Raw genomic sequence first — 8,712 nt, forward strand, 5'->3', positions numbered from 1 at the left:
CGACATCCAAAAAACAAATAATCCAGTGAAGAAATGGGCAGAAGACGTAACTAGACACTTTTCCAAAGACATCCAGATGGCTAACAGACACATGAAAATACGCTCTACGTTATCAGGCAAATACAAATCACCACCACCATAAGATACCACCTCACTTCAAGACCAATTTGACATCAATCACAACCTAGTTTCGCAAGGGAGTTTCGATTCCCCCTTAACTGACAAACTGAGTTCTCTTGCTCTTTTTTTTTTTTTCCAAGTGGCATTCAGAGGTATCTTGCCATGCTGTTGGTAGAGAAGGAGTTAATTTTCCGGTTCTCTGAGCTTTTCATAATGCATCCAAACTAATAAATAAATGCCTCTTAATAGGTAACTACATTTATTTATTTATTTATTTATTTATTTATTTATTTTTAAAAAATTTTTTTAATGTTTATTTATTTTTGAGACAGAGTGAGACAGAGCATGAACGGGGGAGGGGCAGAGAGAGAGGGAGACACAGAATCGGAAGCAGGCTCCAGGCTCTGAGCCATCAGCCCAGAGCCCGACGCGGGGCTCGAACTCAGGACCGCAAGATTGTGACCTGAGCTGAAGTCGGACGCTTAACCGACTGAGCCACCCAGGCGCCCCTGTAACTATATTTATAAACTCTAGACATTTGCAAATATTTTCTGAACATTATAAAATACACATATATGAATTTAAGCTAAAAAATGAGTATCTGTAGTAGTTGTAATATACCCACCCTGCAGCCTGGATGGCCTACCTCTGCCACGGGGCACAGGGGCCCCATTTTGGGACGACTGAGCAGTTCTTGCAGCTTCTCTGGGCACCTGCCTGGCTAGAGTGTCTGTCAGTTCTTGACTCTGGGAGGCAACAAATAAAAGTGCTAATTGCAGGGGCGCCTGGGTGGCTTAGTCCGTTAAGTGTCTGAGTCTTGCGATTGGCTCAGGTCCTGATCTCACAGTTCGTGAGATCGAGCCCTGAGTCGGACTCCACGCTGAGCATGGAGCCTGCCTGGGATTCTCTCTCCCTCTCTCTCTGCCCCTCTCCCACTCGTTCTCTCTGTCTCTCTCAAAATAAATAAATAAACATTAAAAACAAGCGCTAACTGGAGCACCCCCCCCCCCGAAAAGCTTGCCGCCGCTAGGGGGCAGTGTAATAGTGCTTGCACACAGACTTTCCGTCTAAGAGGGAAGGTAATCAACAACTCCGTGAGGGAAAGGAGTTGGAGCGGGCAGGACACTGGCAGTGAAGTCACCTGGCCCAAGCCTGAGAGCCCGAGGGGGCTGGACCGGCTAGTCTGGAGGAAGGAGAATCAAGGTTGCAGGGCCACGGCAGCCCAAAGCTTCAGCCCCTGCCTCACGGGCCAGGGATGTTCAGTCTGCCTACACTTTAGAGGGGTGCCAGCCTCAGTGGCGCTCATCTCTGATTCCTGTCCGAAGAGGGCAGCACAGGCTGGCTCTGTCTTCAGAGTCTAGCCTGTCTCTGGGCTCTCAGCCACACCTCTCTGAATCTGGGTTCCATCCTCCCATGGGGTGGTTGGTTGGACTGCTTGACAGGCAAGTTCCCTGCCAGCCCCACATTCTGGGGCACCTTGGAAGCGTGCCTGAGGAACAATGCGGGTAATTGTCCTACAGAAGGAACAAACAGCTATTCGACCATTTCACTAGTAGCACAGAAACAAGGTATGATTTTAAGGAGGAATACCAGGTAAATGAAGGCGACGGTACAGTTATGTAAGATTATCTAGAACTTGACACTGATCCGCTTCCCTTCCACATCCCGCAAAGCCTACAACCACCTGCTGTTGAAACCTCTCTGAAAGTACCCTGAAAGAGACACCACGGCTGTACTCCTAAACACTAAGCTCAACCCAACGAAAGCACAGGCTTGGTCTAGTGATTTTCGATACCTTGATCTTTGCTGCAAGATCTCAGTTTTGCGCAGCATCATAATTTACAAATTTGGAACACTGAAACGTGTATTCTTGTCAGCGATCCCCTTCTACAGGACACCGGACTGTCTGAATGTCTCCTGGTCTCAACTGGACATCAGACAATATTAAGTGCCTGCTAGCAGTTAAGGTGCCACGTTAAATGCTGCCGAAAACATGCAAAAGATAATGACTACGTCTCCTACGTGCCCAGAGCTTAGAATGCGGCTGGGGAGTCTATATGAGGAAGCAAGATATGCTCACATGAAAAGGCAAATGAAGGAGAGAGGGGGTGCTGTTCATAACATGAATGACCAGTACAGCCAGGTATCAACCGATCCAGAAAGAAGTAGGCCACTGCCCCAGAACGGGTTCAGGAGATCCTTGGATGGACCAGGCACCAACCCTTCAGAATCTGAATTAGGGGTGGGGGCACCTGGAGTAGCAGCTATTCCTACCCAATGTGGCAGAATTTCAGCATTTTAACCACCGCTGCGGCTGCTGGCGCATCTCAGCCAGCTGAACGTTAGCCTAGGGTTCCAGTGAGGGATCCAGAGTCTCTGAGGAGCAGGTCCATGAGGAAGGAGGCTGGAATGAGGAATGTCATTGCAGACAGGTCACAGTAAATGCACAGGGTCCATGAGGCCCTTCCAGGGCATGGGAAGACCACTCAGGCCAAAGAGAGAGCTCACGGATAGAATCTTGGGATGCAGAGACCTTGGTGCAATCCCGTGCTCCCAGAGTCTGCTTTCCAAAAGTCCCAGGATGTGGGTGGTTTGGGACAGGCACGGGAAACAGCAGGTTGGAACCAGATTCTAGAAGCTCCCAAGAGCCAAGCTAAATAAAGACTTGGGACCTTATAGAGGGAGCCCCGGAAGGCTTCTGGGCAGAGGAGGGATTCAATCAGAGAGTTGTTCATTAAGGAAAGTCATCATTCTCTCCCTCTTTTTTCAACGAAGGGTCTCTACTGTCTAAACCAGAGGTGACAGGCTATGGTTTGGGCAGTGACGTTGAGGAAAAATTGGTGTATGTTGTGCAATACTGTACAGAGTAAGTGAAGATAGGTCGACTGCAGGGCACAAAACAAGAAGTACACTGAGATCTGGTCATTCTCCGAACAGGCCCTGGGCCCAGGAACAAACTCCACTGGGTATCATGGCCAGAAGGGAACACAGGTTGTGTAACCTGGGCTAAATCACCCATGACCTGCACAACGATTACTGTGTCTGCAAGGGAGCAAGTTATGCTATTTCGACGGTCAGGGAGCCTGGGATATTTAGAAGTGCCACAGACAGAGGTGACTCAGGAAGCAAGTATATATGTGGGAGCTGGGGTTCCCACCCTTGCCCCCTTCAACCACAGCAGCCCTGCTTTTATTCTGTACCTTGGGGTTCTGCCTAACACTGTACTAGAAAAAAGGCACCCATATCCAGTAGACGATACAACACTGTGCCTCCAAACCCTGAAAACTCACAATTCTGTTCTCTTGTCTCTAACATGCTGAGAAAGTCTATTTTTGGTAAAAGTAACCCGAGATGCACAGCAGGAAGCAAACCTATGTGCCATGGTGAGACCAATCTCTTACTTCAGTGAGTGGCTCGCCCATCTCTGCTGAGCGTGGGTCCCTGCTCCCAGCCACACCCTCTCTTCCTGCCACACACTTGATGCATTAACCGTGCACCTCGACGGTTCACCAGTCTTAATGAGACCAAGGGCAGGCAAAGCCTTTAACTCTTTAATTCTCTAGAAAGTCATAGCTCTGGACCAGGTGATCTTGTCACTCACTGAAGCAAGCTGAATCAAAATTTGTTGTCATTTCAGCGCTCTGGTGGTACAAGACAGTGTAAAAATGAGGCCAGGAAATATCAAGGAACAACGACACGGAAAAAGAACCACTTCTGTCCTGTCTCGCCACTAGCTAGGTAACCTGGAACTTTGCTGACACTCCTGGGCTAAGAACCTTTCAAGCTCTAGGGAGGCAGTTGAGCCAACCAATTAGGAGCTCAGGCCCCGCAGTCTGACTTGCCTAGGTTCAAATCCTGGTTTGGGCAACTTCATTCCTGCCCTCATTCTTTTATCTTTTGTAAAGCAGGGATAATAGCAGGACCTACCTTGCAGGGAGGATTAACTGAATTCACGGGATATCAGAAGCACTGAGAACAGCGCCTTGGACTGTTGGCTGTTATCATCACCTTTCACGTCCTGAGCCTGCCCCTGCCGGGCTGTGGCCACTGCCTCAGTCAGCTCACAGACCCTGCTTTGTAGCTGACGGCTGAGCCCTGAGGGAGAAACTAGTCTCTGTAGCAACCTTCTCTTTCCTCTGGTTATTTAAAGAATAAACAGTGTTCGAGGTATTTGGGCCTTAGATATATGCACATTTCTCTCACAACCAACCTGAGGGGAAAGTACCGATTTCTTCCTCCGCCAAAACTGTGCAAAGGGACAGATAATACATTTATCAGAAGTCCTTCCAGAGTGAGGAAATGGTATAAACGTCAATCCACGTTTCCTCCTTTGATGCCATTTTTTCCATTTATCTTTCCAGACCATGAAATCCAAAAATCGACAGCTTTGCACTAGAACACAGGAACCCAAAAGTTCATTAAAACCATTCACTAACAAAAATAATTTTCAAATCATTGCCAGTGTCAACAGTTTTAAAGCAGAACACGCCTTAATTTTTCCAAAAGATACATTAAATACATAAGAAGCTTGGCAAACCGTTCGGATGCAGTTGTTCTTAAATATCCAACAGTAGGAGAAGGGTAAGTAAATTGGAACATATCCCTTACACCACATTATGCAGCCATTCTCAAAACTTAGTTTTGGAGGAGAAGGTAACAACATGGAAGAATGCTCACAATATAACTTAGGTGATTAAAATTAAACTATCAGGAGCGCCTAGGTGGCTCAGTCAGTTAAGCGTTGGACTGTGGCTCACGTCATGATCTGGTTTGTGAGTTCGAGCCCCGCGTCAGGCTCTGTGCTGACAGCTCAGAGCCTAGAGCCTGCTTCAGATTCTGTCTCCCTCACTCTCTGCCCCTCCCCCAATCGTGCTCTGTCTCTCTCTGTCTTTCAAAAAAAAAATGTTAAAAAAATTTTTTTTAAAACATTAAGAAATTTTTTAAATCATCAAAATTTTTATCTTCAATTAAAACTATATGCTTAAAGTACAAAAAAAAGTTGTTTAGAAAAACACTAAAAGGAAATACACAAAAAGGTTAATAGCATCTATTCCTTGAAGACCTTTTTTTATAGTTCCCAAATTTTCTAGAAGCAGAGGTTCGCGTTATAATATAAAAAGTATATAATATATAATATTCCTATGTTAATATAATTCTTATAAAAGCATATATTCCTATTATAAATACTTTCACATTTACATGCTAAACTTTTTATCATTTTATATTTTATATACATATACATACACACACATATGTAGGTTTTCTGAGGCAAATGGTTTCGAATTAGGTGTTAGATAGCTTTCAAATTTCATTTAAAACTTGAAAAATTCTCATAAAGAGAATTAGCCCAGGTACCTACACAGAGCCACCAGTTTTGAAATCTTAGATTTTTTTTTTGTGCCTCCAGCCAAATGCATTCTTCTAGGCAGGCAGCACAGGGGAAGAGAGCACTCACCTACACCTAAGCTTTCGTCCAAAAGAATGTGCCCTCCCTCCAAGCCAGCCATGTTTCAAGAAAAGCTCCATATTTCATTCTTCCTCGGAATTGCACAAAAGCTACAACAAACCAAATTCGATATTGTCTACAACTCAGCCAAGAACTTCTAAACGTCAGGATGTAAAGAAAAAGCAGAGAAAGTAACATACCACCGATTACGCAAGAGCTTCCTCTTGTCAATTTTTTCAAATTATGTACCACTTTGGGCTCACACAAACTAGAAATTCCTGTTGAGCTGTCATCTGGGCATTTTCGGTAAGGAACTGGAGATAAAAGGACAATCTTGGAGTTGCAGCCACAAACACTAGGAAATTGCCTCCACTTTCTAGCTTGTGCGCTTTCCAAACGCGTTTCTGTAAAAGCTCTCAGAGCCCCTTCAAGTACTACAATGTTGAAAATTAAACCTAACCACGTGCAGCTTCAGATCAGCTCGGTTCAAGGAGACTTTGTCTCTAGGCATGAGCGCCAAAGACAAACGATCCTGATGGGTTTGTCTGACCACCAAGTTGGACTGACCACCTGCAGCCAACACTGTGCACCTACAGTCTACCTCCTGACGAACCTGCCTGCGAGAGAGAAAGGCTTGAATCCCAAGATTTCAAGTAAGGCCACAGGATACCAATAGCTTGGAGCTGCCTTAAAGGAAGTTCCTCTGTATTTTTTAACACAAGAGTCTATCCCATTGCATCATCCAAACAATACCGTTCATAAAACGTTATTAATGGATTCTAACTTAACAGTATTTGGATACGAAAGTCGGTATGTGCAGAAGAATAATGAGCTTATGCTTTATGAGGCAAACCTGCCCAATACATTCAGCAACTGCCCTTAAAAATTATATATATTCATCTCGGGTTACGGAGTCTCAACATCTAGAAATTACTAGTATTCCTATAGTCTTGCTCTTTCCAGAAAAGTGAAACTTGAAGGGAGAGAGGAGAAATCCCCAGCTGTGATGACAGAACAATCTGATCTTTCCCCAGCCCCTCCTCTGAACACCACCATTTTCCACAAGCCAGCTAACATCAAAAACGAAAGACATAGTAAGGCCTGTGGCATGTGAGCATGCTTTCAGTTATTTCAAACTTCATCTGAAAGAGAGGTAGCTAGGAAAATACCTCTATGATATAAACTGAAACCTGTCCCAACCTGCACTTGTCACAATTAGCTATCTCTTAAACACCCCAAGTTAAAAAGCCCAGAGATCTCTTTTTAGTCAGGCTGCCTGCAATAATAATGAAAATATTGCCAAAATATGCATAACAGAGCCAGGAAGGAAATAAGTCAAAATGCTTATAATTGTGAGGGAAGGGTGATTTAAAAAAAAAAAAAAAAAAAAAAAAGTTTTTTTCTGTTCACAGTAAATGCATAAAACAGAGGTCTATAATATGCCTACACTATTTGAAGGGAGGAAGGGAGGTATGAGGTTGGCTACTTTTGAAGATTTTTTTCTAGTCCTAGAATCTTAGCTCATGAAAGACTTTCGTTTAACGCAGACCTTTCACAAATAAGGAGTCAAGTTTCAGACTGGGAAGGGATTCTCCCAGTTGAGTGAAGGCAAGAAAGAACATCTCAGAAGACTGGCTCCATGCTGATGGGAAGCAAGATTTCCTTTAAAAGTTCCACCTCCTCAAGTCCACTAATGTGCCCATTGAACCTGCCATGGCCACTTGAAAATGCAGAATCAACCAGAAACTTTCGATTGACTTTTTGTTTGTGTTAAGCAAATAACTGTTTACACCGAGATAAACACAGGTGAAATTTGTGTCAGACACTATGACATTTCATGTTTTTCTCATGCTAAGCAAAGACGAAAAATAAAAGAAAGGGTCCTGACAGTCGGGGGGCACTTTGGATGCTCCTGTATCAAGAAGATGCTCAGAACTGTTAACTTTAAAAGGCAAACAGCACTTCTACAATGGTCTTAATTAAGCTCCATAACCTTGTAAGTAGGTGGGGTGGGGAAGGGATCTGCGATTGTAAATACACACTGATAAGTGTCTGTCTCTAGGTTAGTCCACGTGACCATTCAAGTCCTTTACCACCACTTTCCCAGGCTACAAGACGATAGGTATCATCGCTGCTTCCTAATTTCAAAAAACACCAGGCTTCTTACATCAGTGACTCCAACACGGCTATGGGCACTCCTCCAGAGACACCGCGAGAATTTCTCCTTTTAGCAACCGGCTTTTGAGGCTGCATTCGACCCTCCTACAAGCGCTCCGCGCAGGGGCCACCATCACGCCGAGGAAGCAGGACGTTCCGGCTCCGACGCTTTCAGGCGCGGTCCGAATGCGCCTCAAAAACCCTGTCACGGGGACAGGCGCCCCGGCCCCGCTGGACCATCCCTCGCATCTGAAGCTCGGGGTCCGGCTTCCGGGACGGGCGGGTCCCCGCCGTCACACAAACCAGAGGCCGGTCCCGCGGCGCGCGTCACCCGGACCCCGGCGTGCACCAGCCCCCGCGCCCGCGCAGCCCGCGGGAAACGGCGGCCGGGCATCCCCGGCTCAGGCACAGGAAGCGGCGGCGGGCTCTGGCGGCCCGAAGGCCTCCGCTGCCGGGAGAAGGGGAACCGAGGGCAGAGGCCGGAAAAGCGGAACGTCCCCGGGAGTCGAGGGGCGGCTCACGCGTCTCCGCCGCGGCCGTCGCCTCCCGGGCTCGGGCCGGCGGAGCAGCCTCAGCCCAGCGCCTCCGCCGAGACCACCGGCGCCGCAGCCGGGAAAAACGCGGCTCCCGGCGGCAAAAGCACTCACCTCCTCGGCTGGCCGGGCCGCTACGCCGCCGGCTGTCACCTCAGCCCACTGCCTGCCCAGCGCCGACTCCGGATGCTATTTAAGGGCGCCGCCGTAGTCGCTACGCCCTGGCTGCGCCCCAGCCTCAGCCGCCGCGGAGCCAAGCTGCTGCGGGTGCGCCAGCCGCTCCCGCCCCGCTGGCTCCGCCCCGGCCCCGGGCCCCGCCTCCGCTCTCAAGCCCCGCCCCCGACGCGCGCCCACCTCCCTTCTGGGTGCGCGCGTGCCGGGCTGCCTGCTGGCGGGTGCAGGGACGCGGAGAGCAAACTCAGGAAGAGTCGCTTCGCCTGCCTTCGATTTCATAGC

General features: G+C 47.6%; 1 protein-coding gene across 4 annotated transcripts in view; it reads right to left on the minus strand.

Annotated features, from left to right (window-relative positions):
* ACSL1 (acyl-CoA synthetase long chain family member 1) overlaps positions 1 to 8,485 on the minus strand; it is a 71,875-nt gene extending 63,390 nt beyond the window's left edge. For 2 of the 4 annotated variants that reach the window (XM_019422284.2, XM_019422282.2), the window contains exon 1: positions 8,371 to 8,485. The gene's annotated coding sequence lies outside the window, so the exon portion shown is untranslated. Of the gene's footprint in view, positions 1 to 5,766; positions 5,791 to 7,733; positions 7,847 to 8,370 lie in introns of those variants that run through there. The other 2 variants (XM_019422287.2, XM_019422289.2) reach the window with 2 other exon arrangements.
* Between the last annotated feature and the right edge of the window lie 227 nt (positions 8,486 to 8,712).

Source organism: Panthera pardus, unplaced genomic scaffold (assembly GCF_024362965.1).
Source record: "Panthera pardus isolate Hobbes unplaced genomic scaffold, ASM2436296v1 HiC_scaffold_13, whole genome shotgun sequence".
NCBI classification, from domain to species: Eukaryota; Metazoa; Chordata; class Mammalia; order Carnivora; family Felidae; genus Panthera; species Panthera pardus.